This window comes from Adiantum capillus-veneris, chromosome 1, assembly GCF_014529385.1.
Source record: "Adiantum capillus-veneris isolate H3 chromosome 1, ASM1452938v2, whole genome shotgun sequence".
NCBI lineage: Eukaryota > Viridiplantae > Streptophyta > Polypodiopsida > Polypodiales > Pteridaceae > Adiantum > Adiantum capillus-veneris.
This window is the reverse complement of record NC_140931.1, coordinates 193,289,789-193,305,225: the sequence shown is the minus strand read 5'-3', so window position 1 is coordinate 193,305,225 and position 15,437 is coordinate 193,289,789. Positions and strand designations below refer to the sequence as shown.

General features: G+C 41.7%; 2 pseudogenes; both read right to left on the bottom strand.

The window, feature by feature from the left end:
- Positions 1–542: 542 nt before the first annotated feature.
- LOC147466233 (uncharacterized) lies at positions 543–2,804 on the bottom strand (annotated as a pseudogene).
- A 3,990-nt stretch (positions 2,805–6,794) lies between these two features.
- LOC147466232 (uncharacterized) lies at positions 6,795–15,032 on the bottom strand (annotated as a pseudogene).
- Positions 15,033–15,437: the final 405 nt, after the last annotated feature.

Sequence of the window (15,437 nt, the reverse complement as noted above, 5' to 3'; positions counted from 1 at the left end):
CCTAAACTCCCTAAAACTCACCTGTAAGTCCGTAGGTCGCTTCTCGTGAAGTAGCGTCTCGTGGCCAATGGTTGGCGTTGAATCGAAGAGATGGATGAGCTGAACGCGCCTGTGGTCTCGGTTCTGCAATGCGACTCGTGCAGCACAAGATAGCAATCAAAGAAGATTCACAAAAAAAAAAAAAGATAAGCTGCTCGCAGAGAGAGTTTTTTTAACTCATCAAATCATCCTACAAAACCCTTCATTTTGACCTTTATACTTAGGTCTTGTGGGAGGAGGGTTTCCCATAGATACATGGCTCAATAATCAATTGTGTGCTTGAGTTGGGAATCAATACAACTTGGAAGCCCATGGCCCCAGAAGATAAACCCTTTACATTTGAATAGCAAAAATATTACAAGTTCGTCTTCAGAGCAGAAAATAATACAAAAAGGCGGGGATTTGACTTGATGTAGTGGTGGCCGCTATCCACCGTTGCTGACCTGCAACACTCCCCCCTCCTAAACCAAGTCTTCCTCCACATGGGTTTGTTGTGGAGTCTGTTAAGCGCTTGGCGTTTCATCTGCCCAATTGAGTGGACATCTTTCTAATCTGCACCCTGCCATAAGCTTAAGGGCCGCTTTGAACTGGGCCTTCTTCTCCTTTTCAATTGCTGATAGTGGGATATTCTGGATCCCATGCTTCAACTCAATTGCTGTATAACTTAAATATCTTGCTCTAAGGTCCGCGACTTCGATGTTGGAGATCTTTGAATTATAGGAGAAGAAGCCGGTGTAGAAAGCCTCTTCGAATGTTTGGAGGTAGTAGTTGGGCAGAAACATTAGACGAGCAAAAAGTCCATGCAAAATGACTTCATCTGGTTGGCCGGATAGATCATAGTATAGGCCTCTTGTACCCTCCAAAAAACCCAACCAAGGAGTGTCGGTTAACTCCGTCTGGTGGTATACCTGTATACAGGTTAGTAGCATCCGACATATTTTCCTTAGCATGCCTGTAGATAGGTCTGGGAGACCTCTGTACATTTCCTCAACTTCAGTCAATGATCTTATCATATATTCTTCTGTAAGGTAGTCACCTGGCTTAGGAGCTGACAGTAGTGGATAGTTCATCCAAGTGGGATGCTCCTTCTGAAGGTGCTCAAACTCTTGCCATGTGTATACTCGCGGATAGGGGCAGACTGTAGGATCTTCTTTAATGTATCTAGGTGCGTGGACTTGATGGATAAGAAATTTTGGATGCTTATTAATCCATCTCTGTCGCCATGTAGGTTCACGACTTTTCTCCGGCACCTGCTGCTCCTCTGCCGTCCTTTTCAGCTCAGCTAATATACTCTGCTTGAAATCAAGAGATTCAAACTTCATTAGTGGAAAGGGAAGCATGCGCACATACCAAGCTTCATTTATCTGATGGGGAGTCAGGTGAGCGACATTTGTAGAGTGTAGTATACGCTTCTCCCAGCTTAGGCTCTTCCAATGATACCTCTCATGGAGGGTCTCCATGCGCTCTCTTAACTGCAGTTGTGCCAATTCATTCAATGTAAGCTCTTTGTCTGCTGCTTCAGCTGTAGTAGGCTTTGGCTCTGTAACAGGTGCAGATATTGGTTCCTCTGGAGGCATCTCTTGCTGTACAGTCCCTTCTGTCTCTAGTGGCCTAGCTTCAGGCCTGGTAGATGTAGGCGCTATATTTGGCCGTGAACTTGAAGCTTTTAAGAGTGCCAACTTTTGCTTTAAATTTGCATTTTCTAGAAGGATTTGGTCTTTTTGTACCATAGATTGAGTTACTAGCTCTTCTCTCTGGAAGGCTTCCATCCTCAGCTTCTTCTCGAGCTCTTCTATCTTCTGGTCTTTTTCTTGCATAGCTATTTGAGCTGAGGAGGAGGTGGCCTCGGCTGTTGCATAGCCTTTGAGCTTGTCGATGAGTTCACTTTGAAGCTGGACTTGGGCCTTTAAGGAAGTGATGTGATCCGTTCCGAGATCATACATAAATTTGAGTCCACTATACTCGTGTCTTGCTTTCTGATGCCGCTCTTTTTCTGCTGTAAACTGAGTATGTAGTTTTCTTAGCTCCTCATTAGTGATGGTTAGCTGTTCTTTCAGTTGAGCTACTTCTTGGAGTGCCTTTTCAAGCTGCAAGCTCTTTGTAGCTGTTTCTTGCTTGAGCTGCCTAGCCTGATGCTTCATTCCTTCGGTCATCATTGTAATCTAAGAAGCAAAGAAGCCCAAGCCTTGACCAAAGGTCTGCATCAGCGGTGGGACTACTGCTGGAGGAGTGTGGAATATAAGTGGTACTGCAGCAGTGTCTTCTCGTGCCTTTGATGATTCAGCTATTGGTGTGTGATCTAGACTTTCAGCTTTTTTTTGCTTCTCTGGCATAGCAAGCTTGACAGTTTCTTCCTTTGGAGGCGGAGCCGCTTCATCATCTTTGAGGTTGACAATAATTGCAGCACTTTGGACCTCGGGCTCTCCCTCTCCTTCAAGTCCTGCATATTGTTGACTTAGTATGTGAGTTCTTGTTACAGAGATAGATACCTTTCTTGCCGCAATTTCTCCACTCAATTGAGTTGAATCTTGCTTTTGCTTCTGAGCTTCGTCTTTAGCTATCTCAGGCTCTGTTTGTGTTTCTTGTGCAGGTTGTGCTTCTGAGATGTGTGGCTCTTCAGGTTGTGGAGGAGGATATGGAGGCTGTTGTTCTATTACAAGTGGTTCATATGCTGCTGAGCCCTCCATTCTTTCCATCTTCTCTTTGGTAAGTCTTTCCTCCTCTTCCTTTAGATATGATTTGAGAAGGAGGTCCTCTTCGGCCATGGTGACTGAGGGCTTTTTGACGCGCGGTTCTCGTGGATTCCACTGCTCCTCAAGGTCACCGGCTACTACCCGTTGCTTCTTGTATGCTTCTTTTAGGCGTTCAAGGTGAGCCTTCTTTTGTAGTGGATCCTCTTGTACTGGAGCTGTGGGAGGTATTTTCCTTTTCCTTGTCATCAATGGGGTGTGTTCTTCTTCCTCTCCCTCAGTCTCCGGCTCTGATGCTTGTGTTGGTTGTGGTTTAGAAGAGGTTCCCGCTTGTTCTTCCTCTTCGAAATCACTTTTTGGTTGTGAGGCTTCATGATGTGTTTCCTCTTCTTCCTCCTCCTCTTCTTGCACTATTACTAACCTCCTTCTTAATCGTGCCCTCACTGGCTTAGCCTTCGGCTTGGGTGGCTTGTCGCCAGAGGAATCAATATCTTGTAACCAATCTTGTTGGGAGGGAGCAGGTGGTAGCTGAGTTGTGGCCCCAATGGCCTCATATGCAATTCTTGTCAGAACTTCGGGTGCAGCTAAATATTTCACAGACCCCTTTCTTCGGAGGTGAAGGAGATTATAATGAATGTACTATGGATCATATATATACATAGGGCCATGTTGTTGGCAAGCCCATGAGAATGTAGTAGCCACTGCATGGTTGGGGGTGGTGAAGCGGGGCGGTCTTTTATCTGTAATATGGAAGAAGTGCTGATAAATCCGGGTGGGGAGCCGAGCCCTCTGGCAGATAATGCTATCAAATGTAGTGGCTGAATCCCACTTTACAAATGTATTTGTCTCTCTTTCATGTCGAGCCCTCATTGGCATCCCCGTGTTTGACAGGTTCAGTGTAGCTACAATAACTTCTTGGCTTATGTGTACTTGGACTTTTTCATTGGCCATATTGGTGATATGGGCAATGCCATCTGCTTGAAATGTGTGCAGAAGCTCATAAGCTCTCTGTAAATCTACTCTGCACGGCTCCATTTCAAAATATCTATGCAGATCCACTTTTTCCAAGTCATCTTGGTGCTGGCTGGTGAGCCCGTAGACTTATCTTGGGGTTAGGGGGACATCCACCAGTTGGTTGTCTGGGGTTCTGAATATTCCCTCATATATGGTTGCACTGTGTGCTTCCAAAATCTCTCTCTTTAGGTAGGTGGTTGATTCCTTCATTTTCCTCTTCAGGATAGTATAAGGGGGCATCTCTTCTAATTCTTGCTTGATGGACTTTCTTCTGGGTCTCTTGGTTGGACTCTTTCCTTCTTGCATTTTCCCTGTAAGCATACCACCAACTTGAAAGTTGTCAGTGTCTAGTCAGAGTGCTGGATAGGAGCTTCAACTGAATCTTTGATGATCATCAAATGCAAGTAACACTCAAAATATATGTATAAAGCATGCTTGCAAGCCCAAAACACTAAAACTGACAATTTAGCAACACCAGACAGTGAGCGTGTTTACTGTCTCCAGTAGGTGTTTTTGGCACTTTGAGGTGACAATGAGTGCATAGGAATGTAATACAATGCATGTGGAGTGTACTCCCCAATTTTGGTGTAATATGGAGCAATATACCATGAGATATGGCAAACCCCAGATGGTAGGTGAGCTGTATAAATAAGTAACTTAGTGAAATTTTGATGCATAGTGCTTGTGGTTTCACAAACGTTGTGCAATGAGGCTAGATACAGCTTTTGATGGGGTGCAAGTGAACTTCTAGGCATTGAGACAGTAAGAGCGCTTACTATCTCCAGAGTGATATGGAGCTGGTTTTTTGATCTGTAATGCCAGGGTTAGCTGGAAGGCATCATTTGATGATTTTTTATGTGATGACTTTGATAGTGTGATGCTCCTTGGCAACAGTAGGTCCAGAGTTGGCTACCTGGTGACTGAAATGGCTAAGTGATGGTTTTTGCATTTTTACTTGGTAGGAGGCTTAGCCAATGTAATCATGGTGATGTATAGCAGCTATCTAGAAACTTTGGTAAGAGCGCTTACTGTCTCTTGAGCATTTTTTGAACTTTTTGAGAATGTAGCTTTATGGATGGCTCATAGAGGCTCTAAGAAGCAATTGTGGAGCTTGGCTCTCAACTTGGAATTGAGTATCATGGTTTCTTCACCAGGATTGATGTTGGCAGACTGATGAGCTTGGATTTTGGTCTAAGGATGGGGCTTTTGTGATTTTGTGAGTCAAATGCATGTATATTGATGTATTTTGAGGTGCATATGTGCTCAAAGTTGAGAAATTGGCCAAAAATCCCTTAGAGACAGTAAGAGCGCTTACTGTCTGGGGGATCACAGGAGTGACATGCAATTGGATTTTTGTGTTGGGACATTGTAGCTAGGCCCTATACACCCTTTTGGTGTGGTCACTTGTCATTTTTGACACCCACATTGGGTGTGGTGTCTTCCCAGACTCCCAAAGCCATCTGTTGACTCCGTGTTCGTCTCGGCCTTCCGGGTTAGCATATGCCTATGTGGCATTGTTATTAGACCTATCTCTGAGGTCTCTGTGAAGTCCTGTAACCTTTGGTGGTCTCTAGAGTCTGTTGTGTTTTCTACGGGATTGTGCCTTCCCAGCCCTGTGTGTGCTTGTAACGTGCTTGTAAATGAGTCAAACAAGCATTAAATGACTTGATAGTATTCGTACTTACCCCTCATGGTAGCCATGACTGCAATGTGGAAGCAGGTGGCAGGTGGAAGCAAGTAGCAATATGCTCTCTCAAGCTCTCTTTCACAAGGACAAGTAGCAAATGAGCTTAGAAATGAGGGCTTGGGGTATACATACCTGGGGCTTAGGATGTGCAAGTGCAACCACACCCATGGTTAGTCCCAAATCACATGTTAGATGACCTACGGATAAAAAATTTTGCGATTTGGACACCGTATGGCCAAATTCCATCACTTTTGCACTTTGAGCCTTTCCGCATTAAAAATATGGTTTCTGTCATTTTCCGCAACCTGACATGTTGACATTGGAAATCCATTCTGAAAATTCTTGCTGGTTTCCTAATATTAGGAAACATTTCTTGTATCTCTGTTTTATTTTTGGCGGCTTATTACTATTTATTAGAAAATAAAAAGAGAAAAATAGCAAAGAAATAGCAAATCACTCCAAAAACTATCCGAAAAATCATAGGATGTCCCGATATCTCGTATTTATTTAAGATAGCTAAAAACTAAATTTTGTACATATTTACACACACCTAGGGGTATATATCTGGCAGTTTCCTCTTTTTTACCACTATTCAGGGCAGAAAATGCACAGTTGGTCAAGAAAATTCGCAATAAAACACAAAATAAGTCAAAAAACATTTGAATACACTGCCCTATCATCATTTTGGGTCCGCATTTGGAATGCCTCCCCCCCGCCTATCTGGAGTCCTCCTGGACGACATTGTGTCATACTAGTGGTGTTGTGCATGGGTAAAACATTGGTGCCTATGCAAGGCCATGTAATTAGCCCTATGCATGCATACTCGGTCAGTGCATGGAAAAATTAATGCTGTGCAAGATGAGGGTCTTAAGCAGATTTCTTAAGGGCATCTGCTGGTGAGGTTTCCAAGTGGTAGAATGCTTTCAAGAGACTAAGTTTCTCGGACATGGTCATAACTGGTGGTGGTTTGACCAATGTTGACGTGTTGATTACCTGTTGATGTTTTTTAAGTTGCCATTGCAACCTTGATGTAGCCGGTTTCGGGTTTGGAATATTTCGTTTGGGTTGCCATTTATATGAGACGGCAATTTTGGTGGGCTGTTTAGGAACCCAAACTTGTTTGTAGTGAATAGGACTTTTGGGTTTGATTTGCCTGGGCGGTGGGTGGGCTCGGGTGTACTGTTTGGATTTTCGAGTAGCTGTGATTGCCGTGTGGTTGCCTTTTGGCAGCGGGGGTTGAGCAACTGTTGGCTTGGGTTGCTTGGGCCGCCAAACCTGCTTGGTTTTTTGTATAGGAGTAATGACATTAGCAGGTTTGATTGGAGTCCACCTATATTTGTTGGATGTTGTCGATGTGTTGGGCACTAGTGGTGGCTTCGCTCTACAGACAAGTTGTTGGCTAGGCTTTGGTGGTGGAGATTGTGGATTTGATTGTTTTGGCCGCCAAACTTGCTTGTATGTTGGGCGAGGTAACTGTGGAATTCCGGATTTATGTTGATGCCTTTTTTTGGTGTGAGGAAGTGCAGGTTGTGACACCGGTTCTTCAATGCTGACCTGACATGCAGCATCAGCAGTTTCCTTTGGCTGTGATGGTTGTATAGTTGCTGAAATAGGTGCAGGTGGTGGAGGAAGGAATTTTTGATTGTTTTCTCGTAGTTTCTGATGAGGGACCTCCTCCTCGCTTGCAAACAACACTTTGCTGACCTTTCCCTCTGCTTGAAAGTACATTTGGTTACCTGACTAGTGCAAATAAGCGTTGTATCTCCTTTGCCAGGTTGTACAAAATATGATGGGGGAATAATCATCTTGAACATCGCACACATGAAATTGATGAGTGCACAGCAGGCCATTGATATACAAGGGTATCTCTGCCCAGCCTTTGGTTATGATAATTTCATTATTGAAGGCTTCACAGCAGCGAAATTACGACGCTAACTGAACACCTATCAGCTGATTAAAGAAACTGTATGTGATGTAGTTGTAATGAGCTCCTGAATCCACTAAGGTATAGGTTGGAAATTTATCCAGGGTCACTTCAATCGGAATGCAAGGATCAACATCTTCATCATCCAGATCAAAAGGAGTAATCTGATATATACAAGTCCACTTTTTCTTGTTGAATCCCTATTGCTGCTGATTTCGTTTGAGTTGTCGAAGCCGTGCTTCTTCTTGAGCTTCTTCTTTGATAAATTTGGCTGTAGCTTTTCGACAACCAGCTGCATGCACCCTTTCAAGCATTTCTGGAGTTAGCGGGAGATTATATTTCTTTAACCTGCATCCACTAATCCAGTTAGGCATCTCCTCTCCCTCTAATGTGGCAAGTTTGATGGCCCCGCTAGATGATATATCTGTAATCAAATAGGGTCCCATGCCTCGCTTCTTCAATTTCTTGGTTTTTTGTTTGAGTTTGTAGACAAGCACATAATCACCTTTCTGAAATTCTTTCATTATCAGGTGCTTGTCATGGAACTCCTTCATTCTGCGCTTTTGCGCGTAGATGCCTATGACAGCTTTCATTCTTGTTTCATCAAGTTTCTCTAGGTCATCTAGGCATTGTATAGCTCATGACCTGTCCATTGGCCTTTTTGCGAGGAGGCGAATCACATAAAGTCCATGTGTCATTTTCTATAAGTGCATCATATTTTGATTGCATGGCAACCATCCAATTTTTTGAATTATGTGCTTCATCAAAAGACAGAGGTTCCTCAACATCATGTAAGCTAGACAAGGCCAAAGCATAACAATCCGATGCATAAGATGCATGGCGAGAGACTGAACGAGTATGACTAGACAAAGGTACATCCAATTTGCTGTCATGCAATGTATGCACCAACCATTTTGCCATACCTCTAGCTTGCTCATTTTCAGCCCTTTCCTCATGAAGTATACCAAAAATAAATGAGGGTCCCCTCATTTGGTTCCTTATATTTTCATATATCTCTTTTTTCCATTTTATATTTATATATAGCTGACACTATTCTAGATTCCATGAATAGTTTATATATACTAGCCTGTTTTTTTCCATCATATCCATGTATTATATTTATGCATAATCCATAACCATGCATATTTTCAAACCCCTAAGAATCAATTAGGTCATGCTCTCATGCAAGGAGGGGCTCACCTTTGGAGCCATATGCAAATTCAACAAAAGGGGGGCCACTGAAGACTTTTTTGTGAAGAAAAATAGGTATCTTGGTGGGATTTTATATATCCATCTCCACTCCAAATTTGAAGCGGTACTCAAAGAAGAAAATGTGGACCAAGAGTTGCATAATTATCTAAAACATTTTGGTGATTTTTGGAGCAACCACTAGTGAGCTATGATTTTTTGAGTGGACCCAGTCTGCCCACTTTTCTCACAAGTAGCCCATATTCTTCTCTCATCCCTTCCCACATTTCTACACACACACACACACACACACACACACACACACTCATTCCTCTCAATTTCTCACTCAAACTTACACCTTCCATAGTTTCTCTCACTTCCTTCACCATTAACCTCCCCTCTTACTCCCATAGCTCTCATATGAGCTCTCCATGTACATACACCACTTCTATGCCTCTCTCTATTACTTCCAAAGTACAATTCCATCTTACCCCTTCTCTATATACATAAAATTCAGCATGTAAACCATGCTTAACCTCTGCAAATTAAGAGATGTCATCAACTGAATTGCCATTTTAATCGCGATAATCAACCTTCGCGGCGGTGGTGTAAAGAAGAGAAGACGAAGAATAAGATCGATAGTCATTTTGAGAACCTACACAAGTAAATCAAAAACTTCTTCAAGCTTCACCATCACAAGGATTTCCTCACTTCATTCAACCATCCATCCCATTCTACCCATTGTAAATATATCATTAACTTTCTAGTGATTACTAACACTAACCACTAACATACTAATACAAAATATCCATTGACCTAACCATAAAAGACACCTCACCTCAAGACATGTGCATAGTAACTCTCTCTCTCTCTCTCTCTCTCTCTCTCTCTCTCTCTCTCTCTCTCTCTCTCTCTCTCTCTCTCCTTCCTTAAAAATCTACTTTCAACTTATCTACCATTGATAGCCGTTTTTCGGCTCTTTGTAATTGTCACAGTGAGTTACCTCACCCTACCAAAATCACCCAAACACTGTGGCTATCCCTACCATTTCACTATATATAGGCGTATGTGAGTTAGGGAACTTTCCCCATATTTCCTTTAAAACCCTCAGCTAGCTAGTCACTGGGCTAGTTGAGCCAAAAAAATAAAAAAAATAAAAATTATAAGTATATTATGGCCCATTTGTGTGTAAATATTTCATTTTATATAGGGCCTGAATAAAAGGATTTTTTTCATAATTATTTTGGTATTTATTTAAATATTTCTACCTAGGTGTGTGTTATTTATGCTCTGTACATTGCCTCACCATTACCACAATTTTTCTTACCATTTTTCATACTCTTTATTCCATATAGAAATATTTTCATGTAAGCTTCTCTTATTTTTGGTGTAACTCCATCCCAACAAAAATCCAAAAAAACTAGTTTTATTTATGTGTATATTTTTTCACTATTGTGATTTTTCCCTTCCTACATCTATTTTGTTTTTTTTAGAACACCAAAAATATTTATCTTTTTATGGTAGCCTCATAATGAGAGAGATTTCTTTTGACCCCTTTATATTTTTTCCACTTATATTATTTATATTTGACATGTACATATTTTTTAGACCCCTCAATATTTGATTTTCTTAGTTGTACTATTCACTTATATCATAATCTCAACAATATCTTCAATTATAGACCTACCAAATAAGGTCAAGGGTAGGTGGCATGCATACATGCACTATGGAGGGCTCACTCTTGGAGGTATTCAAAAGAATCATCCAAAGAAGGACCCCACAAGGACCTTGTGCAGTGGAAAAAAAAGGTCGGTTTTGCTGAATTTTTAAATATCTTTTGCTCTCCGAATTTGAAAAGGTGATACAAACAAAAGTTGTAGCTCGTGGGCTGAACTTTTGCCTCAAATTTTTTCATATTTTTTTGAGCTACGAGTTGTGAGCTATGATTTTATTAGTGGACCCCAGTTTTCCCATGCTCTGCAGCCACACTCTCTCTTCCACTTTATCATTTTCCTCTTTCACACACACTTCTCCACTCATCATCCCCACCTCTCTCACCACTCCTCTCTGCACCCTACTCACCTTCTCCTCAACCTTGAAGAATAAGAGAAACCATGGTGAACTCATACCTCCCACACACAATTCCATTCCAAAATTGACCACCTAGTCTCATTTTTCCTCCTCCAATTTACCCATATCTATCAAAAAAACCACAAAATTCAGCCTCTTCTCTTAAAAGACAGCATCATGGTGGTTGATTACTCAGCTTCAATTACCTTGTCTCTCAAGGAAGGTCAAGAGTGGAGAAAAAATGTACCGTCAAAGCTAGTGGACCGTCAACAAGCGTCAAAATTGGCCCTACTCAAGACAATTGGAGCATCAACCTTGTAAGAAATCCACATTTTCTTACCTCTTAAGAGTTTTTCTTCCTTATTTGTATCCTACATGGATACTCCCATTGTAAATATCCAATTCCATTTGTAAATTAATACTAACTCTACTAACACTAACCCACTATGAAAAGTCCTATCACCTCCATTTCTCTCCTCTCTCTTTCCCCACCAACTTCTTGATAATTCCAAGCAAAAGAAATTAGATAAATTGCTGAAAATCTAACCCAATCATGGTTAGAGGAGTAACCCTAGCCTTCAAAATTGCTATAAAAGGAGGGTGTAGCTAGCACAAAAAGGGGAGAAGAAAGAGCACTATGCTATAGCTTGAGAAGCCAAGCTCAACCTCTCTAGAAGGAGCTCTTGAGTGGAAGCTCATTATCTTGTGCATGTGCATGTGTTGTAATAGGAGATTAGCAAGGGAACTCTATGCCATTGTAAGAGAGAGAGTGATCACTCAATTGAGAGTGGGAAATCTATCATTTCTCCTACTAGTGTAAGCCCAACATTTGCTGAATCAAGGAGGGTGGATTTGGACTAAGCTTGGATACTTTGTCTCCCTTCCAATGTGAAGTAATGGACAACAATGATGCGTAAGTGTCTTGGTGTTTTTTGTTAAGTTCTTGATAGCTTGTCTCTGGTGTTGTCATCAATCTAGCCATAAATCCCACATACTGTAAGAGGGCGACAGGGTGGAGAGGACTCCCCTGGCCTTAAGACAGTGATTGGGGTGGTTTTTTCTTGTGATGCGTTGTGGTGAAATTTACGCAAGCTATGTTGAACAAATACTAATCTCACTTTGATTTGTCATGACAGATTTGTAAGAAGGTATTAATGCAACAAGCACCCTCTCCCCCTTTTTCTCTCTTTCTTACACATATATATTTATGTTTGCTTGATCATTAACGATACACTTCAAAGCAGCCCGAGCACCATCTCTCTCTCTCTCTCTCTCTCTCTCTCTCTCTCTCTCTCTCTCTCTCTCTCTCTCTCTCTCTCTCTCTCTCGTGTTTTAGTGTGTGAGAGTGTTCCATTGGTGTTAGGGTTAGTGTAAATTCCTTGCTTGTTTGTGGGTTGCTCTAACGATTCTCCTCTTTTGCGTCCTAGTTCGCTCTTAAACTAGGTGGTGCCCCTTGTGTAGTTGGGATTTGGCTGTGGGTTTGTTGTTTTGTTTTGTGTTGTGTTGTGCCCCAGCCCCATTGAGCAGCACGGGAGCCTTGAAGGGTGTCTAGAGGTTGCTCTTCTTGTTGCCCGCCCCGGACCGCCTCAAATTGGTGCCCCCACTGAGGAACGGCTTGTGTATTTTTGTGTAGAATCAACCTTTAGCATAGTCAAGTAGTTTGCATGAATCACGAAAATTTGTATGATCCCTTCATTCCCATTGCAAGGCAAAAGGTACACATAATTGTTAGTACTAAGTTGCAATTTCAACGTGTCATTCGTAGAATTTTAGGTCCTCTTAGGTTGGCCGAGATAAACGCTTCAGTAAATCCTTTTATTTTGCCTCTCATTAGGTACGACCTTAGTTTGGATGTCTATATTTTTGTTTTGTTTTAAGAATTAGGTCATGCATAGACCATGGATAATGGCCCAGGAATAGAGGTTTTCCCCTTCCATTTCACTCCACACATTAGAATAAACATTGTAATTAGTAGGAAAATCCATTTTCAACAACGTATGGTGTTCATGTTTGGTGCCCAAAGAGTAGGAGAAATTCTTGCATCACCAAACCCTGCCATTTTACCTCTCATCAACTACCACACTTCTTTTGATGTGCAGCCTGGCAAAATGAGGTGCAGCCTGGCAAAATAGTGTGTATGTTTGTTTTTTCTTTGTCCAAGTTGTTACAAGAAACAAAAAACGATCATTTGTTCTAACTGGGAATGTGTGTACAGTGAAAGTTCAATCCTTAGAGATCTAGCTCTATTACCAATTGAGTTGCAGGAGCAAGTAGTAAGGCGTCTCCCTCATAACAAGAGGGTGGTGAAGTTAAGACGGAAGGTCCTACGCGTGGATTCCATTTTCCTCTTGTTGTTGGGCACTAAGGAAGCCCGCACATTCATCCAACTAGTGTGTGCCCTAAGATTGGTAAATAGAGTGAAATTTGGCGTTTGGCGAGTGCATTTCACCGTTGAGGAAGACTCTTCAGGAAACTTATGGCCAGAGTTCATGCTTCATAGACTCACATTTGGTGAATTTTTCCCTCATTTGCGTCTTATTAATAGTCTTCCTTTCGCTTTCAACAAAGGAGATAGGGAGCTATTCAGAGCTTGTCTTAATAAAGAGAGCATAGAGAAGATTGCAAATTTGTATAAATTCTCATCCTTCTCTACTTTCTATGACACTTTGTTCATAGAGACATTGTAAATCTCTTTATGCTTTTGAATGATTTAACCATAATCCTAAGGAGTTTTTGTCCAGGAATTTTGTAGCACAAGTGGAGTCTTTAAATCTTGCAAACTTGATTGGACTTGATGAGGATGTTCTTTATGAAATTTTGAGAAGGTTGCCTCACTCCGACTGTGTGGAACTCGAAGGAAAGGAGCTCCTAGTCAATTGCTACTTTCTCACGGCCTTCGACGAGCATGAAGATCTAGTTTTTATACAAACCGCTTGTGCGTTGGGAATTGTAGAACAAGTGCAATTTATCACTTGGGACGTGGTTGCTCTTTTGGATCCAGAAAATGAAGTTCTAGAGATTTCTGTTTATCGCCTTAGCTTTGAAGAATTTCAACCCTTCTTAGAGCTCATCAATAGCTTGTGCCACTCTTAAAGTAGGAATTAGGAATTCCATTGGCAATATTGCATTAAGACCATACACCATATTGTATGGTGTTGTATTTAGGACACTCTTATAGGCCACTCTATATGCCCAAATTGCAGCGTGCAATTTCTGGTCCCAATCAGTCCTATTGTTATTCACTACTTTTGTGAGCACTGTGCATAAGACTTTGTTTGTGCTCTCCGCTAAGCCATTGGCTTGCAGGTGATATGGAGCTGACTTCTTATGTATGACAAGGAACTCGTCAAGCAAGTATTCAATCACTTCATTGACAAAGTGGGTTCCTCGATCACTGACTATTTCTATGGGTAGCCCATATCTGGTGAAAATTTCTTCATATAGAAACTGAGCGGTGGTGCGTGCATCATTTTTAGTTGTGGATTTTGCTTCAACCCATTTTGTTAAGTAATCTGTAGCCACAATGATGTAGTCAGCGTGACTCCTATAGGCCGGTGTGATCGGACCCACGAAATCAATTCCCCATTTGCAAATGCTCTAGTTCCTAGCATAGGTCTAAGAGGCATATGCCACCTTTCGCATAGGAACTTTTGCACGTTGGCAGTCGTCACATCGCTTGAGATACATCTCTGTGTCTTGAAGGAGTGTCGGCCACCATATCCATGCAAACATAATCAATTGCGCAGTGCGTTCTGCTGAGAAATGGCCACCAACCTACCCTGCATGTGCTTCCTGTAGGATTGGCATGTATTCTCTTTCCGCTGCACATAGCCTCAAGTGATTGTCTTTGTTTTGTTTATACAATTTATTGCCAATCAGTTGATACATTTCTGCTTCCTTTATTATCGCTGGTTCCCTTGTCTTGCTCATTTTCTCGGGAAATGGAGTCCCCTTAAGATAATCGACTATATACTGACTCCATTTAGGTGCTATGGTCACTTTGTATAAGGTGGCATGATCCACCAGTGGTTTGGCTCTGCATCGTGCACATTCTTGAATGTACTTGTGCACATCCTTCTTCATATGCGGCCAATACACTCCAAGTTGATTCAACTTCCTGGAAGTTTGGTGGAATCCGTGATGTATTCCAATGACCTCTGTGTGAGCTTCAGCCAGATATAGTGGAATCTCATTTGGCTCAATGGATAATTGGATTATATCGTCAGCATTTTGACAATACAATCTTCCCACTAATCAGCTTGAAGTTCTTGCTTTCAAAGACCACATCTTGTGACATCAAACGTTCAGGCCCTACTGAAACTTGTCCGATAGACAGGATTTGGACGATTTTGTGACTCCATCGAGGAATCATTTCTATATTGAAAAGGTAAGCGTCAGGCAGATCATCATCAATCCCCATTGGTGGCTCTCTGCTTAAGATTCGAGACAGATGATCAGCTCGTTGGTGGGTTGTACCTTTTTTAACTACTACAGTGAAGTCAAACTCTAGCAATATGATGAACCATCTGACGATTCTTCCCGTATTGCATGGTTTGTTCACCAAGTAGAGTAGTGCTTGATGATCTACAAAGAAGGTGAAATGATTGGCTAGAAAATAGTGTCTGAACTTCTTTATAGCGTATATCATTCCCAAACCTTCTCTTTCAGTGGTGGTATAATTCTTCTCAGCACTATTCAGCTGTCTACTAGCGTAAGATATTGGAAAATACATATTACCGTCACCAGGTTGAGCTAAGATACACCCAATCGCTATAGGTAAAACATCTATGTGAACATGGAATTATTTCGTCCAATCTGGAGCCTT